This window comes from Bombus pyrosoma, linkage group LG5 (assembly GCF_014825855.1).
Source record: "Bombus pyrosoma isolate SC7728 linkage group LG5, ASM1482585v1, whole genome shotgun sequence".
In the NCBI taxonomy this organism is placed as follows: Eukaryota; Metazoa; Arthropoda; class Insecta; order Hymenoptera; family Apidae; genus Bombus; species Bombus pyrosoma.
This window is the reverse complement of record NC_057774.1, coordinates 5,752,316-5,779,616: the sequence shown is the minus strand read 5'-3', so window position 1 is coordinate 5,779,616 and position 27,301 is coordinate 5,752,316. Positions and strand designations below refer to the sequence as shown.

At 46.1% G+C, this 27,301-nt stretch overlaps 1 protein-coding gene across 3 annotated transcripts in view; it reads right to left on the bottom strand.

Moving 5' to 3' along the window:
• LOC122567424 overlaps window positions 1-27,301 on the bottom strand; it is a 230,615-nt gene that overhangs the window by 157,505 nt on the left and 45,809 nt on the right. The window contains exon 1 of one of the 3 annotated variants that reach the window (XM_043725903.1): window positions 12,330-12,924. The exons of the other annotated variants lie outside the window; for them this stretch is intronic. The gene's annotated coding sequence lies outside the window, so the exon portion shown is untranslated. Of the gene's footprint in view, window positions 1-12,329; window positions 12,925-27,301 lie in introns of those variants that run through there. 3 annotated transcript variants of the gene reach the window in all.

Here is a 27,301-nt window from a genome sequence, read left to right as displayed (position 1 = left end):
CCGAAGAACGAAGTGGAGCGTTCGAGATTATTCGAGCCCCTCTTCTCGTCATTCCTGGCGAACGCTCGCTCTTGTTTGTACGTCGGAGGAGCACGCAGCGGTTTGAGGATTCGGTAACGAGTTAAATACGCTCTGGTTACGTAGCCGATAATCGACCAACAAGATGCACTCGACTGCGTTCCCGCTTCGAGCTTCTGCGATTCCACGGAGCCTGTTGAGTTTCAGGCAAAGGGAATGCGACGCGTATATCGATTCGCAGGCTTATCCGTTATGCAAGCGCGATTTCTAGCTGCCGCGTGCTCGATTCTCCAACTACCACCGCCTCCTTCTATTCCTCACCTCATCTCGCTCCCACCGCTATCGAGTTCCTCCTCTTCAGGAGGAATGCATAATTTAAATGTCCCGCGTCCTAGTTTCCTCCTCCTTTTCGAGAGAATCGCTGATTGCTATGCTGGTCCTTCCCCGTGAATTACAGACACCCCTTAGTATTCATACTTTCCAACTGGCAGGCAGCGTCGCCTTCCGCGCCATCGGGGAGATAACTTTAAAAAGCTTCGCGTCGAATTGCGCATTGTTCGCCCGAGCGATCGGTGATTCGCGAGAAATGAAAACTATCGCTGGATAAAACTGCAATTTATTTCCTGGTACAGTTTCCCAAGCGCCCCGAGTCGGATCCATCGTCTTTCTCGCTGATGAGATGCACGGTACGCAATTAAGTCGAAGAGGAATTCCCGACGCGCGTCCCTGCAACTAACGGCAGCACGATTTTCTTTGCCGGTAAATACTGTTCGCGAAGCTGCTCTCTCTTAACTCCGACTTCCAACGTTCCAACACCCCACACAATCGGGGTAACGATCGTTCTCTACGAATTGGCCCGGCGAGGCTGCTGGGAAGATTGTTGCATAATAACGAATTCACGGGTAAATGAATCGATTTAATTAACGAAATCACAAGACCGTTCGACGCGTTCGTTTCGTACGTGCCTCTCGAGGGGAGAGTTACTCCGATAACCCAGATACTAGTAACGTTACGTAACGACGAAAAATTATCCGACTTTTTAAAGCGCCCCTTCCAGCGAAACGATTGAAAGCATTTCAGTATCAAACGTGTTTATCCATTCTTCGAACTCGTTGCCGACAGCGTAGAACGAACGCGGTAAAAACGTAACGAGAGTTGCGACCAATGATAGTTATCGATGAATCGTTCCAGGACACCTTGCACACATGGGCCCCAGGAGGACAGCTTGGATTCTCCCTGGAACTACGGTCAACCGTAAAGTCAGTTAGGTAAGCCGCGCCTTTAACAATGGCAAGCCACGCGCCATATGCGGCCCCACATGCTGCGCGGTGTCGTCGTTCTGGGTTGCACTTTCAGCCCGCACGTACCCTACACCAAGTAGGGTTACGTTCCTCGAGGGTGCTGCTTTTTTTTGTACCATCCACTACCAAGGGTTGCGCGTATAACCAAGACCGTGCCAGTAGGTCACGTCGTTTGCCACGTGATTCATGACCTCCCGTCGATGATCATCGATTACGTAATGCCCGTAATCGGGTCGTGTACGGCTTTTCTTCTTCGAAGGAACTCTTTCATCGCGACATGTTGCTAACTATATAGCAACTTTTCTATATCATTCGGACAACTAATCGGCCGGGAATCTTTTTCACTGGAGCGAGCAATTCCGATACGGTTCGATAGTGGGTCATTGTGTTTGCCCTCCGACACGAGAAACGTCACGCAAAGAATACCATTGAGGACGCAACGACGTGCACCGTGATAACGTCGTTTTCGGGACCTTTCCTTATCGAGGAACTATGGCGACGCATATTCATAAAGCGTATATCTTGGCACGGGTTGGTGAATTTATGAACGGAAGGTCTCTCGTTGGAGATCGGTCGTCTCGATCGTGGTATCGGTCAAGGAACGGGCGTGCTTCGGGGTTCCCCTCGGCTCTAAAATATCACGCGCTAGCAGGAGGGTCGATGAATCGGGTAACACGGGTGTATGAATCTCCGCGACGAGGCACGATGGGGGCGAAATCGCATTCGAACCAAGCTAAACCCAGCGATGTATTCATGGGCATAGAGGAGACGTAGTAGGTGTGAGTGTACGGCAAAGTGTCGCGGTGTCGGCTACTGTTAGAGAAACAGAGACAGCGTTCGAGAGTCGGAGGGATGGGTGTTGCTGTTGTGTCGCAACCTTTATACACGACGATATCTCCCGCGCATGATAAATCTCCCGTCGCGGTTCAAGCCTCTATCGTATCGCCGTAGCTATTTTAATATTTTAAAGTTCTACCCTAAATGCGCAGTATATCAAAACTTCTACCATAAATTACCGACTCGTCTCTTTCCCCGGTCCCCTGCACCCCTTTCGTTCGTTCGTCCTTCCTTCTCTTCTATTCTCTTTGCCCTCTCGGCCACACACACGTTTCGCACTTGCCCTTTCGGTCTACACTCGGGAAAATTAACGGCCAGCAGCGTCGGTGACGTTCACCCGGCCGCTTCCGGACAAAATATTATCCGCGTAATGCGGAAACGCCGACCGCGTTCGGTCCCTTCATTGTTGCGCCCTACCGCGGCTTTTCAATTAATACGAGAGGATTCACCACCCACTGTTTTATGTCCGCGATCAAACGCGAGATTCCATCGAGAAGCGCTACTCGATGGGCTTTTCTATCGGCGATTACCAACACACAGTGCAGCTACTCTGGAATGGGGTCAATTTTCAATGGTACTTTGACACTTTCAGTGGATCTTATTTGATTAGCATCTGCGATAACAGCGACTGGTTTTCGTCACGCTGCTGATCGCTACACCTGATTTATTGTCCTCGTTTCGTCTCACTTGCCTTCCTCGTCAGGCCGTTGCTCATATCGAGCCGTGTGCTGCAATGCGCAATTAGGAACGATGCTACGGAGAAACGACGGTGGATACTGCAACGTTAATTAGGAAAGCCAACTTTAATTACTTCTTCGCTCGAATTCGAAGGAGCTCAGAGGAAGCGTCACTGTTTCGCTCTTCCGTCCCGCATTGATTGTCTTAACGATCAGTTTTGTTAGAACACAGTCGCGACACCTCCGCAGAGACGGAATAAATTGTCTGGCGAAAAATTAGTACACGAACGACTGCTCATCAAGTAAGCCGAGTGGGTAACGTGTAAGAAGTCGGTCCGAAAAATTGCCTGCTTGTCGGAGCAATCGTGACTCACGGGTCGGGTTTTACGAGCGTTAAAATTAAGGGAACCTCGGGCCGCTTTCGTGCATACGAAATCACTTATCGCGGAGCAGCGCCATAGAAAAAGACAGGGTGGGGGTTAGAACGAGGTTGGCAAGGTCGAAGAGCGGAAAGGGCTGTGGAAATGGAAGTCGGACGAGGCGATAGGTACCTGCTCTGCGTTATCTGAAGGGTGAGTATTAAAAGCGATAAAACAATACTCCAAGTTTCGGGCTGGCAGCGTCCATTATTGCCGCCGAAACTTTGGTGTAACAGGAACTCTACGGATTGGGGCGAGGCCTAGCCTCTAGAGAGCAGCTCGAGATCTACGTTAAATTACGCCGTTCTCGAATCGCTCCCACTTTTATTGGGAACTTAATACCATCCTATTTACGCCGACAGAGGGCTGGAGTGGGTGGAAATGGATGATCGATCCATCAGGTTACTCGGATCGCTAAGCATACACCAGTTTACGAACTCTGTCGGCGGCTCGAGAATCCCAGGCGTACGAAACGAAGTCTGTACACCAGCGGCGTGTAATGGACGCGGTGAAATCGATTAGTCGCACGAGGGACGTACGACGGATCGTACGGGGCGAGATACAAGGGTCTCGCGAAAATCAATCCTGACTTCTAATACGGTTGAAGTATGGTATCTACGGACCGAACAATGCCACGACTCGCCAAGTATCGAAATAGAACCAAAGAGACCGTAATTTCGTGAACGTTGATGGGTGTTCGCGTTTTCGGAGGATGTACCAGCTAAGAAGTATAAAGGGAGTTATTATCTGTTGTTCTCTTCCATCCTGGAAGACTGAACAGAGAACCGAGATAGCAGACAGCGGCGTTCAATGGGAAGAAGCACCCTCTTCCGGCATCGACCTCGAAGGGGTCTGGCTTTTTGCGTATTCGAGTCGGAGGACGATGGCGAGGCCGTTAAAAGGGGGCAGAAACACCTTTTAATTCCCTCCGCTGAGACGCGCGTTATATTTTATCCGGGGGTGTTGTCGCTATCAATACCGACGGGGTTTCTTCTCTCTTCGCCTCGACCTTTACCCTCTTTACAATCAACCCTTATCTCATCCTCCACGTTTCCTTGCTCTCGTTTCTTCTTTTTTTCCTCTCTCCTCCCTCCCTCGTGCCTTTTCCACCTTCCCAACAGTCTATTTAATTTAAATAACTTTAAAAAGTCTTGCCACCCCCGCGGATATCAGATTTCCGTCGCACGCCGTTTCGTTTTCCCGTCTTTCGTTCTTCGTCGTACTCGTCTGCAGAATACGCGCAGGGGGGCCGCGGTTTTATCCGGGTAGGCTCTGTCTCAGACTCTTTGTCCGCCTCCTCGTTGTCTGCTTTCCCGAGTTTCCTGTCTTTCAAGCTTACTCCTCTCGTTTCCCCGGCCTACCTACACCAGCCGAGCTTTTATCCCCTTATTTTAATCTAAAATAATTCTACCAATAATAACTTCATCTCGGCAGTGCATCTTCTTTCGCGCTAATTCTCGCGCGAAAACAAGAGACGGCAAACACACCCTGATCTCTCGATAAAAATAATACCAAATTCGCGCGTTGCTTTAATATTCGATTCAAGATGTCGCGATTCGAGTGTCCTTCTGGGAATCCATCGAAGACGTCCGTGAACGTGAAATTTTATAAAACGAGACTGTGGAATGAAATTCTCGCCGTTTTCAATTCCGAACATTCGCGAGAGATCGCTTAGAAGACTATTCATGGCTACTGAAGCACAAGTGTACCGTGAACGTTTGTTCACGTTGTCAATCGTTCTTCTATCAACTGTTCTTCTCGCTCGCGAATTCGGGTAATAAATAAGGGAGCTGGATGAAATTTGTTAAGGACAAGGACCGGTCGATAGATCATCGAAATTGACCGTGCAGGAATGTGGCCGTTTCGCGAACGCAATATCGATCGTGGCCTCGGTATCTTGGTAATCGGCCTTGACGAGAAAGTTCATCGTGGAAACGACGGAAAGCACAAAGTACATCCGAGGAAAATTGCATTCCTTAGAGTTCCCTTCCTGACCCAGCCGAGAATCTGGTGAACGCCAGGCATCGTTGAAACGCTTTCTACACGCTTCGCTGCTCGCGCTTTTCCGCTAAGAGTCGAACTAACATTCGAGAGCGCCGTCGAGACCTTGGACTTTTCCTTGCGAAATTTCCGTCTTCGTTTTCTCGAGATACGCGGAAAAGATCTACTCAAAGACGATTGCTTGCTTGCGCTCTCTTTAATTAGTCACTAGTTATTGGCGAAACGAAAAAATTCACCAAGGATCTTGAATGCGTTTTTAATACGACGCCGCGAAACGAATTCTGGGCAACGTAGGATCGAAACAACTCGCGAATAGATAATGAACGTTTGGCAAGTTTGCTCTGCCATTTCAACTACCCTTTTAATGGTTTCGCTTTGCTTCCTCTGCATTAAACGCGTTCAACGGCCATACGAATTACAAAGCGACTATCTTTTCCGCCTACAAAAGCTCGAATGACATACGAGTCACTGGCATCGCGTCGGATACAGCGTTTATCGATCCTCGGGCTAATTGCTTTGTCGAAGAAGCGCCATAATATCGCGGAATTATTGCTAATAATATCGTTCGGCATTTTCGTCCACGAGATTTACGTGAACTCGATCGAATAAATCGTAAAGGGTAAAGGGATAAAAAAAAGTGACCGCGTCGTGCAACTTGGTATCGTAGAGAACCAGAGTTGCCAAGTGGAGAACGAACGAATTCTCTGCGGTTCCGAGTAGTCTCAAATCGTGTTATCAGTTTCGTGAGCGTTCGGTCGGGAGTGATTCCTGTGGGAAAGTAACCGATCGAGTGTGGCGTCGGGTGATTTGTGCGTGCAACGACGTGCAACTGCAAGGTGAAAGTAACAGACAACTTCGGACGGTTCTACTAATAAACTTTGCGGCCAGATGCAATGCAGATTCAGTTCGTTGCACCGTTTCGCGAACAACGCGTCCATTGGGACGTTGTTTTATCCTCTACTTTTTCGAATTTGCGTTCATAGAATTTTCCCGTCCGTCAGAGTTTCCTTCTTCTACGTGTAAAACAGCTTTTCCATTTCTGACGTTTGCCACTTGATCCTGCCTTTAATACGCGACGACGCAAACGACGCGAATATTAAGTTGGATATCAGCCACGAAACATGAAAAAGTCCACGGTCCAAGAACCGGATCTTCTCTTCCATTACAGGTCAGTAGAGGGTTCAAAGAACAACTTGGACTAGGTGTTTGAGACTTCGAACGGAAGAATCGATCAAACGCGGCCGTGGAACGAATAAAGCTGACGGCACGCTAAAGGCTGCCCTTGCCCGGCATACTGAGAGAAACACCAAGGAGACAGATCCCTGTAATCTGCTACGGCAAAGGTCGATAAATAGAGGCTGCCAGTGTGAAAGTCGGATCATCGTGAAGCTCGGCAGATAGAATATCTAATCGAAGTCTGTAATTTGGAGACTGTAATAACCTGACAATTTCGCGAGTTGTACGTTTATAAATATTTAACTTTTCTATAGGTACGAGTCGATGATGAGACGAACACGAGCATTAAAATGCTGTGACTGCTGTCTCGGTAAATGTAACGGAAACTTTTCCAAAATTGAAATGGAAATGTTGTTAGAAGTTAGCGAGATAATGAAAAAGGTGTACGCAATGGAGGGCAACGTGTCGTAAAAGGGATAAACAGCGTGCTAGGCTATGAAAACGCGAAACTTGTCTCGATAGCAAACAATGAGAGTGCAGAAATTCGCGACGGAGTTTGATGAATCGAAAGAGGTAGACGGCCAGAGAGGGTGGAGAATGGGCAAGGATGAAGAGGTACAGCGGCAGTTAGCCTACTATCTAGCGTGTTTATGGTAATTCGGGCCATCCCGTTGACCCAGGAGTAGCATGCATATACATCAGCCTCCCTCTTTGACGCCGATCTATCCAGTCACTCTCCGGCAACCAGACGCTCTTGCACCCTCTCTATTCTCTCTGGAGACCAAACAGTGCCTGGCACGCCCATGTCTACCTCGTGCAACCTTCACCCTTCTCTTCCTTCTCACCGTATCGCAGCCTGACTCTCTCACCCGTTGCCACCCTCTCTTCCTCCATCGTTCTCTTTCAAATTCGCTAGCGTGCAGCACTCTTCCGATTCCCTGTACCACTCCTTCCCTTCGTTCTGCCGAATGCGACACGAAGAGCCACGCAATTTGGTTGGCGGCCAATATTTCCATTGGCTGGACAAAGACCTCTCGGAACAAAGAGGGCTATGCTGGAAAATTTTTCTGACATTTCAACGTTTCCGCGAGGGAGGAGATGGCGAAGAAGGACAAAGAAGGGCGAAGAAGGGCGAAGAAGCAAGGATTTTCTCGACGTGGGCTCGGACTATGTCACCGGAAAAGGTTGGGGAAATTTTCGGTGGTCCATTGGAGTTATTGGCAGAAAGCAAAACTCGAGGAAATCGTTCACATAATGGCGAGGGGTCGACGATCGATGAAAGTTCAAGAGCGTTTCCGGAAAGAGCGCTTCTCATTGGGAAGTCATGGTCTTTATGGATGAATACGAAATGCCGAGCATTTTCTTGTTCGAAAGATGTGACCACACCCTCCTATTCAAATGAATCGACGGCGAATTCGAAGCCGAGGCGAGGCTGAAACGGCTAGAGGAAACGATTCTGACGTTCGTTTTGCCAGCAGGTTTATCGATGCGTTATTTCGCAAATGGCGAGCCATTTGTCGTGTCCCGTTCGGACCTCGTCGCCACGTTATATCACGCATGGCTTCGGCCAGCTATTCAATTCGCATGTTTCCCCTTTTTCGTTGCCATTCCGCACGCGTTTCCTCTTTAACGCACGCTTTTTCCGATTGCACAAGCTTACGCCGCGATTCTATGCGGTGAATTGCATCCGCGGAACGTGCGGCGGTTGCTACGTGTATAATGTCGTGAAATTTATGCTCATTTTCAGGATCGTCGAATCGTACGCGTTATCCATTAATTTTCATTGAAACAAAAGTACAAAAAAATTCACCGCTGCAACGCACTGACGATGAATCGGCTATGAAATTCCATTATCGCGAAATGTTTGTTAAACGATTTCGACCGTCAAAAGTTTTGTTCTCGGCATAACGTACACGTCCATTTCATTCGCCCCTCTTTGTATGCTTCTACATTTATGCGTGTTTCTCGATGTAGAAATTTACACCTCTCACTTTTAACACACTCTTGGGCACGTGCTGGCATTAGCCATGAAAATTTGTTATACCATCGACTACCTCTGGCCATTCTGTATTTTATTATCCGTTTTACTACCTTTGAATAGAGAGAATCGCACGAAATACTCGGCAACAACGCGTTCTTCATCTTGACGCATTTGAATTATCAATTTTGCACCCGTTGTAGTTCTACCAATCTCAGTCTCGTAGCGTTTATTTTATTCCCACAGAGCGATGGATTTTCACGCGAAGAAAATCTCAGCCTCGGTAGACAAAATTTCAAACACCAAATTTGCAACGATAAATTATTCAAAATCTAGGCACCGTGTTTGATAGGTAGTTGCGAAAACTTGAAAGTATCGCTGGAAACATATTCGCCTAAAAGTAAACACTTTTAGCTGTAAAAGCCAGAACAAGCGCTACAGATACGAGTGCACAAATTTTTCAGGTTGCCGGCAAACTGTGGCGCAATGGAAGAGACCGCGAAACGCGGTAGAGGATGAGGTAGCAGAAATTGGTTGGCCAGAAAAGGCTTTAGCAAAGTAGGTGATGTCAGAGGTTACGTAGCTAAAGTTTTCGAGCGCGGACACGATGTAAGCTACTTTACAGCGGTCGTAGTGCAGAAATTGCAAAGAGAACGGCGCGTAAGCTCGTTCGTCACGCGTACGAAACAGTCGTTCTCGTTAACGAGAAAATTAGCTGGCTGCGACCTTTTATCAAGAACGTTGTGCGCCTCGAGCGAAAGGAGACGTAGTACTTTTGTACTGTAGTTCGCTTGGTAAGTGTGAAATAAGACGAGGAACTTTGATTCCTACTCGCGAAATTCGCGTCAGCAATGGCGAAATCGCGTGTATTTTAAAGCTTGGTTCGCGAGCTCCACGCGAAGAACGATACCAGCTTTATCCGGATTCTCGAGCGCTGCGAATGGAGCTGAAAACGAAGTTGCAAAAACAAAGATTCCTTTGCAGATGGATTAAGCTTTTTGCTGGCACGCGAGGATCTAATACGGAGAATGCAACGCTCGAGAAACGTCAAAGAGAATCCAGAGTTAAACCGCAACGCAGGAAACCGTGAAATGGTAAGAGCAATTGTGTTAGAAGAGATGTCGGACGGTGATCTAACGTCACGCGTGAATTTGTCGGAGCCGCTTGTCGCGACGCTTTATCCGGATAAGCTGATTGGAGGACAGTACGAAGGTGCGTCCACCTCCGGATTGGACGGACATTATCAAGATTGACCAGCGCAACAACAAAGAGCCACATCTTCATTCACGAAACACGAGGTCGAAAATAAATTAACACGATGCAACGTCCAAGATTTCGACGAGTCTTTTGCCTCGACGAGGTAGAACAAACAATTATACGACAGCTTCCTGAATAATTCATCGTCCCGATAATCACGTTTAAGAGCGTGAAGGCTGTGCTCGCGCGCGTTGACGAGTCGCGAGTGGCAGCTGGGCATCGCGCGGTTCCTCTTCTTGCATAATTGCGCGGCTGTAAAATTCACGTCTGTCCATGAGGCACTTGACAGGTGAAAAAGCGACCTGGCTCTGTCAAGACCTTAACCACTTCCGTGCACGCGCCGCGCCGCGCCGGTTTTAATTGCACCCTCAACCGGCGACCAAGTTGCAAAAAGAAAAAAAGAAATCAGCGGTGGTTTGGCCCTCGCGCCAATTGGCAAACAGGGACCGAAGAATATTCAGGGGAAAAATGCGTTAGTCGCGAGACCGAGTTTTGGATGAAAGGGAGAGCAAGAGAAAGAGGAAGTGAGAGACGGGGAAAGGTCGCGGTCGGTGGTGATGGTGACCGAGGTCGAGCCAAAATGCAAAGCCGGTAATCTGATTTGGCGGCTCGCAGAAGGCAGTGTAGCCTTCAGCCCAGTAGCTTCAGCCCGATGGTATGCGGATTCCCGTCAATTATACATTATAAACAGTCATAAATATGCAAATTCCACGACGGCGCGAGACCAGGGGTGCGTTATGTTCGCGTGCGTGAGCGAAAGCACGGTTGCGCGATTCCGAACCTGCGAGCATCTCCCACGCGGATTTGCACCTTCCCCTTACGACAGACAAACGCAATCTCCACCCATTTTACGGCGCAATTGCGCAAGGGATTAATTTTCCACGCTTCGCTTTAGTCTGACTTTAATGCCCTTCGATTTCACCAAGTTCTTCCGCCTTTTCTAATCAAAAACACTTTATCGTTAGGTTTTTCATGTTAGATCTCAAACGGAATTAAATTTGAGTTTCATTATGTTTCATTAACCTTTGCATACATTATACGCAAGTGTAATTTTTACATTTAATCAATCTTCGATACGAGAAGGTTAAGGAAAATTGATATTTTAAGCACTTTCCAGTAATAATGTTTTAGCGATTATACGTAACATATAGCGTTATAAGATGCCTTTAGCCAATTATTAAGGCCACCCAGGTAATCTCTAAATGTTACACGTCCACGGACATATTCACTTTCTAGCTTCCCGGAGCAATTACATACATACAAGGCATATTACAGTTGCGCAGAGTAATTGCTACCATCCCTTAGATATCTATGTAATTTCTAAACATCGAATCGAACGTTGGGAAATTACCGTTTTAAAAAAATATACTTCGAATTATACTACGATTATAAACTTCATTTGCACGATGTGAATGCAATCAGAACGTATGGAAATTTTATACGTTTTTAAGATCGACCATCGATATTTTTTTGAAATATCGTGAACAAATTTCATACAGTGGTTCGTTGCAAATTAAAAAATCAAATAATCCAATAACAGAAACGTGAGCGAGTTTTATGGAATTTTTTTTTTTTTTTTTTGGGTCATAAAATATAGTTGGTCGTAATTTCGCATTTATACGTTCTACATACGGGTCATAGAGCTATCATGAACGGAACATTTTCATGCAAATCAGCCCCCTTCGGTATTCACCCTATGGCTTTTCTTACGAGCACAGAAATTTCATGACGGACGGTCGTTAGCTAGCGAAAACAATTTCTACGTACGATAAAACGTATCGACGCGGAATCATGGGAATTCATGACCAGTTCCAGTCAGTTTACCGATTCAAGATCAATGCATTGGCGCAGGCTGTGTTGCACGTTGCGGCCCATTGCACCGAATGCAGTTCGTGCTGATGTACACGAACACGAGTTTGCAGTGGATAATGCGAAACACTCGAATTACATGCCACGAATGGATCCATTACCCGCGCTCGTTTTCGTGTACATCGAACAGAGGATGAAAGTCTAGTGGCAGATATCACGACTATCACGCAATCGTTGACTTCCCACCTAGTATTTACCGTCGGAATTACGCTCAATGGAATACCGCCATTACTTTTATCGGATACACAGTCGGTGTTACGTATATGTACATATACATATACACGTAATTTGTATTTTTCATGTTAATTCTTTGCTCGAGAGTCAAACCCAAGACTGTTTCTTACGAGAAATTAAACGACATATATACGCTATCGTAGTATTGCATAATTATAGCGAAATAGATTTCGCATTGGGTACAAGGGAAGTAGAATATAGCAATCCTGAACTTTGATATCAACTCCATCTCTCTCTCTTCAGCCACTTCCCTTTACTCCCGTTCCTCTTGCAGATGGAAATTAATTAATACAACTTAATGAAAACGGATAAATATCGAACTGTTTCCAGAGAGCCATTTTCCAGGGAAGGTAAACAACTAAATGAGAAACGTACAATTATGTACGATAAAAAGTCATGTTTATTTTAACGTGCAATTGTGCACACGAAGTCTAATTATAGGTTTATAGGTCAGATATAGAATTGAATCGTGAGATAAAAGTAGCTACGTTCGGAAACGAACATGACGCCATATGCATCATGGTGGCACAAAAGCTGCGAACAATAAAATCACAAAACTCACCGAAATGTTGATGTTTATTCATTCCCCACACCACTACGCCGTCCATGGAATGCTCTCCATCCGTCTCGTTTGTCGCGGTCACTCTTATTTATATACCGCACATACTTATTTCCCATCTGTTAAATTAATTACGCGACTACGCTGGTAGAAAGCGCGAAACTATTATCGAACTAAACGACGAATCGTTATTTTTGAGGTCGAGAGATGGCGTGAATTACAACTCGAAGGGCTTCGAGTCGACTTTCGCGACTCTTACTTCCACCACGGTTTCGAGCGAAATCGTGCACGATTGACGCGCGCTCGTGTAGCGAAGCTTAAGTTTAATTGAGACGTCGAAGTATGTTTACGCGATCCGTATGTTTAGAATACCGTGTCCCGTGGAGCCGAACTGTGCAACATTAGATAGTGTGCGTGTATATAAACGAACGTGGTTGAACGGTTGTGTGAGCACGCAGCGGCATAAATGTATTTACGATTCATCGTAACCTTTGTGAGCAGTTGGATACAACATGGACGGAACGGAAAACACGAGTTCCTGCGTTCTCGCGTTGCTACCAACTCTCTCCTACGGATCGCAGGTGCGTCGCATGCGTACTGCCATGTAGATGCACAGTTACGTACAATATAATACAGTGTTTGATGATCACTTTGTAATTGCTCGTGGTATCGTGTAATACTGTAATGCATCGTGATTTCCAGACGTCTGTTTTATTGAGATGAGTACGGAATAATTATATACGGTATTATACGATGCGATTGTGTATTGTACGTCAAATATACATAGCACAAAAGAACAATACGATTTAATGCACCTAGCGCCACGACAATGGCGACAAATCCGAGAGATATGTATTTAGAAACAACGTTGTAGAGTTATTTGAATACAGAAACGATGAAATTGTCTTTGATTCATTACAAATTGTTCTTCTTGCTTATACATATTTGCAAACATATAACCCAGCTTATCAGAAGCAAACACCTGAACAATGTGGTCCGAACGTGAGTCTTAACCTATCACTGATAGCGTATGATGTAGCTCGCTCGATATTTTGCTTCTTTGTGTACCTTCACCCGGTGTTATGCTATCATATTTCTTTCCTCCCGAGATACGGATACATAAATTCGATCGGAAAATTGGTATGCCAAGGCTGAATGTTAAAACACACGGTGTACCACGTTTTGGAAATCGTTTCTACTCGAAGAAATTTCTCATCGATCGTGTTCGCTATGCTCGATTAATTTCGACAGGTGTCAGATCTCCGGCGTGCCGACTGACAGATATCAAAATAGTCGAAATACGGCCTGTAACGTATCTATCGTTGTCAGTGACGTGACATCGGTCGTTCATATCCGGCGTCAAACTGCGTGGAATACCCCGAAGGTATCGGACTGGATTCAGGATATTGAGTCCACTAATAACGCGGCCCCTCGAAAACCCTTTGGCCATCATTCCCTTGACTTAAATACACGGTAAAAAAAAAAAAAAAAAAAATTCGCAACTAGTCCGACAGCGTACGATACAAAATTGCGACAACTGGAACGAAGCCAATGTAACCATTTCTCCTCCTTTGATACACACTGTGCATGTACGTACGTATATGTAGCTACATCGCACCGATTGAAAATCAGCAAAGAGAGAAACCGCACCTTTAAGAGCAATTATCGTAATTATCCACAGACGAGATCGTTCCAAGCGTCGTAATCTCTAGAAATTAGCTTGCTCTGTATTCTGGATGAATCATCGTCTCTGAGAGGCGTATGACACGCGTGCAAATCACGATGTTCCACGATTTTCCGCCGCACTGGACTTCTCTATTTCCATCCTCGATATCTCCGGTCATGTTACATGCACTCTCGTGGTGCTTCTCTCTAATGTAAGAGAGACGTTGCATAGCATGCGTGCGGACGAGCTAAGCGGATTACTCTCTCTCTCTCTCTCTCTCTCTCTTTCGATGTGTTTCTCTCAGGATCTCTCCGTCCTTCCTCAAACGCTGCCCCCGTTCCTCCGACAGACTCGTGGGAAACAAGGCGGTACGACACGTCACGGGACCCCTTGGTGTGCGTGTCAAATGCGTGTACAACGTCGTTCACGCACTGTTGTTGATCGCCCCCGATGCAGGCCAATTTCGCTGCTTGGCTTCGTCCTGATCGGCTGCCTGCCGTCGATGTCGATTAAATCGCTCTCGGACTCGATTCCGTGGAAACCTGAATTTGAGTGTCGAATAACGTCACTGAAGGCGATGTTCCTACGTAGATAGACTCGATAAAATCGTACCTTGCTGTCGCTAGACAGCCAGCGAATGGTCGTGTTTCCATCGATCTAAATACACAGCGATTCACCTGTACGTATGTAAACGAATTTACACGATCCTTTGTCCCTGCTAAAAAAAAAAGGACGATTCAATTTACGGAGCGTAAATAAAATCAGGAAATCTAGCGCGGAATAGTTTTACGATCGAAAACCGATGTAAGAGCCTGCAGGCAACGGGAGATTGTACGGTGGGTAGATAGGACCTGGCTGACTTTTATAGGCCACCGCGAGGTGTTGGTCGATAAGCAATTCATTTCACAAAACTCCGTTTATTCTCTTTTTTCCTTTCCGTTGCCGAATTTCCCTTTTCTTACCGCTTCGCGTTCACGCTCGGAGGATTACATCGCGATTGAGATTGTAGGAGGTTACCGTTGTAGATAGCGCGAATCGGCGGAGTATGCCACGATGGAAAGCACTATTCCTGCTAAGTCGATTGCTGTAAGGAGCATTGCGAACAGCTCGAAATGCGTCGGTTCTGCGGCGTCCTTTGTGAGTGTAATCTCGTGTCGCGTGCATGTACGAATATGAATACAGGCATATGTAGGTGGCGTATACATTAGGGTATTAACCTAGCCACACCTAGCCATTCCGTTGTAAGACGTTTCCTTAATTAAAGCCATCGATTCGCCGACTGACTAAACTCGGCTCTGGCTCGAAGAAACTCCAAGGATTTCCGAAGGCTTTCGTTTTAACAAAACTCAACGTTGCTCTGATAATATTTCCGTCTGTGTACAGGGGCATCGTATAGGAAAGGCGACGGTGTTAAGTCACGCTCGTTAAGTATGCTTTTTAACGTCGGGAAGAAAGTCGTTGGTAATGGCGGATAATGACACGCGTTTGCACGACTCGAAGCGAAAAGTAACGAGGGGCTGTTACGCGAAACAAATGGCGCTCAAAGTTCGTCTCTGTCGTATACTAATTAATGCCGAAAACTCTAATAAGCAAGGCTCGTTTGCTCGGTCGAAATATCTTAATGAAACCCTCGGGACTTAGCGAGTTTCTTGCTGCGTCCGAGAGAGTATTTCCAGCCACTTGCTCAAGTTCACTGGAATATTAATTTACAGCCCCTGCGGATACACGTAGACGTTTTTAATCGCCGCCGATATTATTATGCAGATTAGCTCGGGTGTTGCAAAGAAATGACATCGTTCGGTAAAAGCGGTCTAAACTGCCACTTAATCACCTGATTCGAATTTCGTTTCTTTCGTGAATATTTTCTTTTCTTTCCTTCCTCCGATCATTTACGAAAAACCGTTAGCTGGTTGGTAGGTACGTAGGTAGAACGATCGTAGAGGGTTGAAAATCGGGATTTCTTAACGACAGGCTTAGATCTAACGTTCGCTAGATTTTGTCCGGGTACTTAGCTCGCCGGAATGCGACGCACAGGGAATGAGGAATGAGACTAAAATATATCTTACTCGCGGCGACTGGCGGTTCAAGTGCTTCAAAGTATGCCATTAGGGCGACTTCTCCAGCTAATAACCATGACGTGGCTCTCTTTACGGTATTAGCATCAATTAATTTCATCGACAAGTTTCCTGATAATATCGATCGAGAAACTTCGCACATGCGGTAAACTTGCTCGGTTACGGTAAGTACATGCCACGAGTGCTTATAGGTCTTTTGCATTCGCAATCGAAAGTTATTAGGTCGAATATACTGTAGAACCGTCGTTTCGTCGGAGCAGTTCTCCTGCTTGATAAGGTATTCCTGACGTTTAAGAGGAAGCGTTCCCCGTCATTGAAATTACATTTCAAATCGAGTTTCCCGACGTTTACGTACATAGGTGTACTCTTCAGAGGTACAAGTGACTCGCAAAGCAGCGCCGAACGAAACAGATAATTCGTATCAAATATTGTTGAGAATTGTGGATCTTAATCGCCGAAATAAATGTATAGGAATACTTAGATTACACTTACAATTGATATCAAAATAGTTTCAGACTTATTTAATATGTGATTTACAAGATCTTCGTCGATACACGTTTGCACGCGTCTCGACATTCTCTTTGCCTCGCCATCTTCTATACCACACTACCAACGGAACAGTTGTATTCATCTGTTTTACGAGACGCTGTGCACGCACATACTCCAACACACTCATACTCACATATGCGTGTCATTATTACGCGGCTGATCTAGTGTAGCACACAAAATTACACATATCTCAATAAATATAACTTGAAATATTTTTCGCTACCAAGCGCTATCAAATGTAGCGCTGATTTGGCAGAAAATTTCGTTGCGTTGTCGCGTCGCATTCTTTTACCTCACAAAACGGTGATGATCTATTCTGGACGTTGTAACGGCAATTATTAACGGTCGTAAGTAACGCGAAGTCAACGGGGTGACTTAAATTAGATCGCGAAATAGATCCCGAGCGTACAGAGCATTCGTGCTGCTCCTACCAGGCGAATAACCTTTGATAAATTTGACGCAAACGCTTAAACGGTGGCGCTAAAAGGGTAAAGATCCACGCGGGATGCACCCCTTGAAATTGGATCAAAGCGATGTCTTCGTAAATTACTCAACTCGATAGATTTAAATGGTCCTTTGGTTACAAGCGAAGGCGCACCGATCTCGATCACCTTATTTTCGCAGTCTGGCGCCAGGCGACGAGTCAAGGTTATATCAACAGGGAAGAGGGAAAGGGTTCGGATCTTTACTTACCGCCGTTCTAGGATATCCGGGCCAATGGATCGGGACATGTCCCTGGGATTTGCGGATTAAGCCGACCAACGACCAAGGAAGGGCGTTATGTCTGCGTCTGGCTTAACCACCGGGATAGATAACGTTGCCGAAAGATATACGGAGCCGGATAGTTATGGCCTCACATTTTATTTCAACCTCGCCTTCGTCTTTCCTTCGATTTTCTCTGTGGCTCTATTCTTATCACTCCGAAGGTTATCGAGCTCGTCCTGCAGCCCTGGCAAACTTTTCAAAAGGCTACATGAGGCTATGTGATTAATCTCGCGATTAATCTTGAATCGTTTCTAGTTTAGAATTTCTAGCTTCCTTTTGAGGTGACACAGATGTCGATCGTAAATGGTACAGCTTTTCATTTCAAGAGCTTGATTCGACAGCGAGAGAGCATTATTTACCGTGGTCGTAATACCTTATAAAATCTCTGCGGTGTCATAAGTATTCAGATTGTAGAGTCAGTGTGGCACTTGAAATTCTAAATTCGTCATCGGCCCAGATTTCGTTTGTCGTCGGAGCCGTGGTTCAAACGGGATCGACCCTTAAATCGAATTGCAGGAACTCGCTGAGGCGTGATGAAAGAAGTTCGAGGTTTCTTCGTTCCGGCTCGAAGCGTTGCGAGCTTCCGCTCGAACGGTGGATAGACCGGCTTGTTACACTGATTTACTTATGGGACAAGTACTTGGTTCGTTACCTGCCCTCGAGATTCTATAATATTATGAGGAAGTCGATCGTGTGCATGTAGCCGCGTACTTCTTTGCCGAAGTTCGCGGCACCGTGAAGGATTTCGCGTCGACTGTATTCAGCCTGTGTTAAGAAACGAGAGAGGAGGAAGGAATGACGAAAGGACGAGAACGTATCGATAAATTGTAACGTCAAATTTATTTTATCGACGACTCGTTATCGCTGCGAATTCGATATACCTTTTGCCTCTCGAGAACCGATATGGCTTTTCCACAGAAATTCTATTTTCTAAGAAGCAAACGATTCTTCTTATTCTCGCGACACGACCTACTTTTCCAATGATATTTAACGACTCGAGATCGAGAAACGGTGTAACTCCATTTCTCAGATTTCCGTTTGTCGATAGGGAGAAACTTGCCAGGTGTTTATACTTTTCACTGTCGAATATTATGAAAAATCTTCGTAATTTTATTGATGGCGGACGTCGACGTGGCGTAAAAGGATTAAGTGGAAATTCTCGATAGCTGTTTCATCGACAATGTAAACGCGATCCGTGTTCCACGAAACACGGTCGTTCTTTGTCGTGCAACTTTCTTTCGCGAAACGTCAATTTACCTGGGGTGGTCTGCGAACGAACAAAAAGACCATTCGAACGCAGGGTAAGAGCCAAAGTATGTCGGATATTACAGAAACATAAATTTGAAAGCAACCATCGACCGGATAGTTTCTGGCTCGTTGCCAATCTGCTTCTTATAAGTCGCAATACGTATGAGCTTTTACATGGCGTGCGTGCTCAGTCAACGGTTAACGATGTGTCAAAACTATTTTTGTTTCTCGTATACGCGATACATTTATGACGAGACGTTCATTCCTGATTTCTATTGCAGTCACAAAATCAGAAAGTATACAACTTGTTATCGTTGGTGCGATCTAAAGGTTTCTGGATGAGAACGAAGCTGTAGAAATGCAAGTGAATCGCATTTTATCACTTTCGAGTATAGGTCTATCAACGGTTTTATGTGTTCGTAGCCGGTGAGCATCCTCAAAGGCTTTTATAATTATTTCGTTAAACTGGCAAAATAACGATTCGCTGCTCCCAAGCGTCCAGATCGTGGCACAAAGTGGAGAAAACGGCCGTGTCGCGGGTCACTCACTGGTATTTAATTCGTGTCAACATACTCCCCTAAAGGGACCAATGGTTTCGTTTGAAGGGAAAGAAGGTAGAATTAATGTATCCACCGGTTGGTTAACAATACCTGTGCTTCCCCTAAATCTGTGAACTCGGTTTCTTCAACCGTATCATTCCGCGAATGTACTCCGTGATTTACAAACCCCTCTGGCAAGTGAATTATTGCGACAAACCGTGCAACGTCAACGCGATTAGAGGAGCTTTTATCAATTATCTATTCGTACCTATCTCAACGTTAACTCCACGGGTATTGGAACACGAGCGTTCAAAATTGAAAGCAACCGTAAGAATGTCACGGTCTGACGTTTACGGATTATTCAGTATCGCGGGAATGCGAACGTGAAGATTTACACTGAGGGCTTTTAAGGTTACACCGGCGTGTAAACTCTTTAAGCGTCGCGTAAAAGTAGTCAAGTGGCGAGACAAAATTGCCAAGCGTTAATGTCCAAGATTCAAGAGTCTGCGTGCTCGACCGAAGAGAAACACGGGAGATCGAGCCTCGTGACGGGTTTGATGTTGCGAGGTCGATGCACTGTCGCGATTCACGACGGAGTGCCCTAGATATGGAAACGGACCAGGAAGGGAAAGAAATCGTGGAGGACTCTCGAAAATGGTATTGAAGCCGGATGGAACACGAAGAAACAGCCGTGGTAGCTGTGTACTGGCAGGATTTTTGCGAGCTCAAGTATGGCGCAACTTTCCTAGGAATATAGAAACGTTCGAGAGCGAAGTAGCTAGGAAACGAGGTCTTTTCGAGCGAAGCTAGTAACAACCAGCGAAATCCAGCGCCAGACCTCGGTAACATCTCGCTTAACTTTACAGTCGTTGAAAAGGAAAACGCCTAAAGCAGTGGCAACGCTATGGTTTCCACTCCACGGTTTCTAGTTTCAATTTTCGCACGGGATTCAAAGATTTTATTTAATACACATCGTGCAACCGCCGTTATCATACGATTTTACATTTAGTCTTTTACACTGCTGTATGCACAGACATGTAACATACTGACCGACGTTACGTATTTCGTGTACTGCAACTACGAATTCGAAAGATTCATTTACACATATCTTAATTCGATTGCTCATATTTTGAGTTTGTCCGTTTGTTTACATTGTAGAATTGGTTTGACAACAGTCGAGAATTGCCATTCTAAGCTTTGTTTGTTTACCTTTCGAAGTTGTTTATTGACATTTTCATGTTTATTCGTTTACATTTTCTACTTACAATTAGTTACAACATTGACCGTTTGTTTATACTGCGACTAGTTGGCGTACAAAAATCGATTAATACGTTACACGAAGCGTATTCAGGAAAAAAAGTAGCGAGCAGGAAGTCAACAGGAAAATTTATACTCCAGCAACGAAGTTTATAATCCATAGTCGAAACGTAACCTCGTTTCGTTCGAATTTGATCGAAATTAATGTTGGGAAAAGAGGGACGTGGTAAATCGCGGGAAATTGCCAATGATACAGGCAAAAATAGGACGGAAGTCTGTGTACCTTTGGTGGGATGGTATGCGTTACGTTTGCGTACTCGTACGTTAAGAGAGAAATAGGGATGGAAATTCGCAAACGTCTAGCGTTGCGCTTAGGCTGGCGGCTGTATATGTACGTGTGTACATTTGCCATCCAATCTCGTTGCGCAACCCTTTGCTTGCTTATGAAATATCACAAACTCCTGGGGTTGTTAATCAAACAATAATAAGCTTCTACCCGCATGCCGCGGAGCGATACAGCGCTAACGGTGCCAATCTCCACCGGTGGCATTGTCGTGATGCGTCTTCAACGACGATTCAATTACGCTTCTAGTATCATCTTATTTGCTACGATGTTTTTCCTTTTCTGTCGGGGAATTGCGAGGAAGTCGGCTGCCGTGATACGCTAACTTCCTCGTTTAAGATGCAACGCGCCGATAATTTTCGTTCGTTCAACCTGTGTGGCGATTCAGCGACGACGGCGACACGAGTTACTCGAGAATTTAATGCAATAGGAAAATTACGTCGGCGAGGTCTGGATGCAGCCGAAATGCACGTATATGGTATCGAGGCCTTACCAAGTAGAACTCTGGCAAGACTAATTCAACAGGCAAATTGTTTGAGGCCAATTGAGGTCAGAGTGCCTCCCTTCTGGCCGATCTCCCAACGCCTTTCGCGGAGGCGAGACTCTAATGAAAGTAACTGAAATACTGCTACTGAATGTCGTGCTTCGGCCCTCATTCTCTTAAGCAAGTGCCTTTACCTGCTGTCTCTCTGAGAAATTGCACGCGGCCTTCCTAATTACCGAGAAAGCTTCTAATTTCCTTGGGTGCGTTTCATCTTGATCCAGATGCTCCTAAGAAATAATTTCTTCTCCATTAAGCAGCAAGCTAATATAGCGCGTCGAGAATCACTTGATTTATATCTAAACGTATTCTCAAGCGATGCTTCAACTCCGTAAATTTCGGTTCGACAACCCGAGAAACTTGAAAAATTCCAGTGAGATGGGAATCGCGATCGCGTAAAGTCGATCCCTTTCGAACGGAGGAAATCTCTGGCAATAAAGTGCTTGGTTACATTACAGTCCCCCCTCGGGTTCCAGCGCTTTTCCGCGTTTCATCGAAATATCGACGTGGAATTTTCGACACCGAGCAATTATCGACAGCGGTCGCGTGTCCGCCGAATCTTCCCCTCCAGGATCGGTCCATTACTTTCGAATGGGCCGCCGATATGTGCGAACCGATGCCTGGTCCCTTTTCGAGCGTATTGCCGGCGACGAAGCGGCCTATAATTCAATCTTGTCAAATCCATTAACGCCGCCAGCCGCGGTCAGCTCCCATCGCCACGAGAGACATCCTGACTCAGCATGGCGGTGCGTTCTTCCATGATAGCTAAACGTGCGTGTCGTCGGCTCTTTTTCCCAGCTATCCGGTCATTTGCAAATATATTCGAACGAATCGTAGGGTTGTCGCGCAAGAAGTCCATTTAGCAGAAAGGAGAAGGATTTACGGTGGAAATTGTTGTATCGCGAAATAAAATTGGATTTTACATTGTGGGAGAAAAGCAAGCGCGATTTTAATTGAGCTCGCCGAGGAATGTGCTCGGCGTGGGTGTGTCGTTCACCTTCTATCTAGCTGGATAATAGAGCACAGTCGTAAAATCTGTTCCGCATTTCCTCGCTCTCTTTATGGCATACATGCCGTGCGTCGTTCTTTATCTCGACTCGGTCGCGTTTAATTCGTGGAAAAAGCAACATTTTCAGGTGCGGCACCAGTGAGCCCGTATAATTGTCTCTCGAGCTGTTCACTCGTCATTCGGACAATTACGTGCTGCTCGTTTTGCGGTAGTAACTTTGCGTTAAGATTAATTGTATAAAGAAGCTCAGGGCGAGTTCTAATTGATACAATCAACCAGCGCGGCGTATACCAGCGAATGTCGCTCGTTCGTACAGTTTCGCGGCCGTTGTTATTCATTTTTATCGCGTCAGGCCGCTTGTTAATTCAGCCGCGATGATGTTTAATCTCTCGGAACTTGACGTCAGTTTAACGAACACCTGTCACAATTAGGTGGAGTTTATTTTAATCGCGTCAGAGGGTTTTTCTGTTAGCGGCGTCGTTCCCTATTAGCGTGATTCGCGCCAGGTGCACTGGTTATTCGTTAATGGAATGGTCGATCGCATGTTTGTCCCGCGTTCGAGATGGCTAAGAATTAATTAAGAGGAACGCTTACGTTATTTATCTAGCAATAGCGGTGCTAAGCTGATATCGATTATCGTTATCGTGGCTCCGCGATTTAATACAGCGAATCTGCCGGGGTATTTATCAAAGTAGACAAGCAGAGCGATGCAAACGACGGTACACTATCGTTCACAATTAGAGCGATACGCGTTCGCTAAGCGCACGACGACTGAAGGAACGTTGCATTCACGGCGCACCACCCATTAACACGGAGCAGAGATCCACTCTGGGACGCGGTGCACGATATAAGTAGATCCATCATCATTGAGAGTAACGCAGCAGGTACTTCACTCTCCTTGCCCATTACCGAGATTTCTTCCCACGATGCGCTCCGCGATTCATCTGCTTTGCTTTATACAAACGTTCTGAAATCTCTGAAAAACCTCTATCGCCACGCGCTGCTTGTTCCCTTTGTTCGTCAGCTCCGACGATCGTGCCTCTGATTCGTCAACTGAATCGCCACGTTACGATATTCTGCTCGTTTCTATTCGCTCTTCACCGTCAACTCCGTATTTCTACTTCGTTACCACCATTTGCTTGTATTTTAAATTCGACGAAGATAGGTACAACATTTTCGAATATACACAGATTCGTTGCGATATAAAGACGACGATTTAATAAATTCGAATTTGCACGATCGACTTAGCACGATCACTTTACGCAGGGTGCTAGAGTAAACGCATGCAAATGCAGGCCCAACCGTTGCACAGGTATACCTTTAATTCAACATCGCGCCACCGTCGCACACGGCTGGCCACGGTACGTTAACAATGGGGTAAACAGAGAAAATTACCGCTTGCCACGAGCATCGGGTCTTTCCACCCCTCGGCCCCCCCAGCAGAGGTCATTTGGTTGGCGTGACAACCCTTCCACGCCCTTTTCCCCCGCCGTTCCTTTTCGACATTCACCTCCAACCCCTGTGTGACGAGCCACCCCCAGCAGGCGCACAATGCGCTTAATGAAACTCGATATAGCTCGACCGATAACCCTACCCACCCTACCCATTGGATCCCGGCTGAAAGCTCGTCCACAGCCACCCCTTTGACGGACGTTTCGTTCGGGTGGGGGTGTCTACGAAAAAGGCAAATTAAATCCGCAAGTAAAATCGCGTGGTCCCCGAATAGAAGGGCCGAGAGGGAATCCTGGCGGAAGACAGCGAAGGGTTTGGGCGACAATGGCCTTGTTAAGGCACCCACTAATTGCAGCCAGCTCCTTAATGGATCCTTGCGAAAATTGCATCGACCTAAGCCGGTTACCGAGAACACGCTCGATCCTTTCTTCTTATTCTTCCTTGGCCGCGCCCTCTTCGCCCCTCTTGGTTTTGTCCTCGTCATAGACTGATTCATTCTTTTGGCTCGCGGCTTACGAGGGTATCAGAGGCTGTTCGATCGACCACGCGAAATAAACCATCCTCCGTGTATCGGTAAACGAGGAAAATTATTTCTCGATAATTTATACCGCAGATTTTTCTTATTTATTCTTCTTTTTTATTATTCTTACCTCGGTAGCAATAGTCGTCGATTATACAGCAGACTTGCGACACTCTGTCTCTTAATAAACATTCGAGCAGACGATCTTCTAAATTTTGTAATGGAGTCCTCTTCGTCTCACTTCGCTCGTATTCTCAACGTACGGTGCTTGCGAGTCTCAGGTATTTTTTTCTGTTTCTCGTGGTGGCCGGGTTTAATCGGCTGAATCCCCGTCGACCCCGTGCTCGCCGCGCGTTAAACCTCTGCCAACGGCTCAGGCTATTTTAGCAGATCAAAGACAGCGGCGGAGAGATTGATACGCGGTCCGCGGGACACGCCTCGCAAGATCCTCGTCGGCTACGTTCGGCCGGCCGATAAATAAAGTTAGGGCTGGCGCATTCCCCGCGGAATTGTTTTGTCGTCGACGTCTCCCTGGGTGCTCGTTAACGCGGCCAACATTTTCGGCATTCTGTCTCACCTTCAGACGCTCGTCGGTGCAGCTGTTGCGACGAGCATTCAAATTTTTCGGCCCGCCTCGAACGACACTCTCGTCGCGTCTCTCTCAGCCCGCTCAACCAGAGACGCCCTTTACGCCGTGCTACTTCAACTTGTTCCGCCGTTTACCACCTAACCGGATAACAATTGCGTTTCCGACTACGTTGCCGTCGAATCAAAGACCTTCTTAACAACTCGATTCAACGTGGAACGCTGCGTAAACACTTCGTTAACCGAATAAACTTATTCTTTGAACATCTCGTTGAAAAGGATCTCGTCGGAGGTAAGTTTGTTTTTGGCGCAATTCTCCGGCAATTCATCGTATCGCGGTAACGAGCATTTACGTTCTAAAACGTGTGTCATATACCGCTTTATGTGGAATATTTGTCTAAGCGTTCTTGGCGTGCCAAACGCACGTGATTCCATTCCGAGCCGTCGTTTGAAAGGATTTGAGGTAGCGCGAGAATGGCGGGACTGACTCGTAAACTAGACGTTATAAATCATATGGCATAAATTACGCGGTGGTTTCGCGGATTCTACGGAAAATTGAGCGGTGCTAGGTAAATTTTATAGTTTTCCGATGATATCCAGTCGGCGGCCAGACCGATAACATCGGAGACGCGTGGCGTTGCGGTTCAGTGGCGCACACTCGACGCGTTCCGTCGACTTGAAAATATATGTCCCGCAGAGATCACAGACCGCCATTCGTTCTCTCTAGCGGCGCTAAAATTAAGCGACATTCCCAAGCCCGGCCCACTCGCCGGAGCAGAAAACGACAGAGAATTCGCGAAGGAAATGAGCCACCTCAAAAGAAACGGCTATGGATGCTACGCATTCTTGAATCGACGGCCATCGATCACCAGGCTGCTCTTTATCGTTCTTTTTCCCCCGCTTCTGATCCTTTTCGAATGAAATCTCGCTTTGTTTAGGTGGCACGTGAAAACGATCCCGATTTCCAGACAATGGATTTTCGTTTTCTAAATAATCTAACCTAGAATTCGGTTCGTTCCATTTAAAAAGAAGAAAAATTTTGAAAGAGGTATCAAGAAGAGAATGCAAGAAGGAATGTACGTACAAGAGATAATGTACAAGGGACTAAAAAATCTAGTTGCACTTCCTTTTCCCGGGCAATTCCGTCTGCGTAAAGAGGAAGAGCAATTGTAGCTTAACCTGGTATTTGTAACGTTGAGATTGGAAAAGTTTCTTTCGTGACTTTATGAAAGAAGCGGCCAAAGGAGAAAGAAAACGAAACAGGGAACGCGATACGATCTCTTTTTATTCTTACTTTAATAAAGCTATACTACGTCCGACATCGCGAAGCTGTGAAAATACTTGCAGCGTTTTGTGTATCGACTGCTCCCAGAGGTATCGGGCCGGCCATCGATACCATCGGGAAAATATAAAGGATACTCCCTTTTTCTTAAACTTTTATCAAGCCAAATGTAATAGCCAGTCTTTGCAACTTTGCGATATTTCGCATGAAGTTGCGAAAGAGCCAGCGTACCGGAGAAGCTGTGCTTGATCGATCGTTTTCGTTATTTCGTCGCCGGGGCCACGTGAACCTGCAGCTCTCAACGGCCGTTCTTTACCACGAGGCCTCAATTTCTTGTATAATACGCGATAGGATCTTCTTCATGAAGTACACGTGCCAGGAAAATCTTTGTTCCATCCTGAAGGCCCGTACTTTTATAACGACGTCACGTGGCCACGTTTCGACCCGAAACTGGTTCTCGCGGTGCCATTCTTTCTCCCGTACCCGGCAGAAAATTATCGATAAATCCCAAGCCATTTGCTTTAGGAAGACAAATATCTCTAGGAAGGTAAATACCCAATTTCCAAGAGTTTCGCTTTCTCCAAGTATTTTCTGGATTTTTTGTTCAATTGAATATAACTGCAATCGTAAGAAGCATATGCTGTCTAACCTCGCAGGCGTTAGGTTACGCACATTAATAGACCCCAGCCGTATATCGATAAATAAAGACAATAATATACTCGGAAGTGTGAAATTCCGAATTTCGAGCGTAGCAAGAGGGAGGCGAAGTACAAAGTCGGTAACACGAAAGCGTGTTACGATGTACGTAAACAGTACATTCCACTAGAAATGTACTTCATTCGTCTTCCCTTCTTTTTCCTTTTCTTTCTCTGCTGTTTGGTTTAACCGGCCCGATTCTCCTCGCCGCCCACGCTTTTCTCGCTCTACCGAGCACACAAATACACGGTCCATTATCGACACGCTGTGATCGACTATCGGTTCTTTGTCGCGTGGCATGTGCTACCGATCGTGCATCGAGCTGTGCTCACGTTTACCTTGTCCGTGTCATATTATCGGGAGCAGGAGGTGAGTCGGGGCAAATTCTGCAAAGGAAATTCGACGGTAAATTTCAAAGGAAGCCGTTTCAATTAGTCGGCCGGAGAAT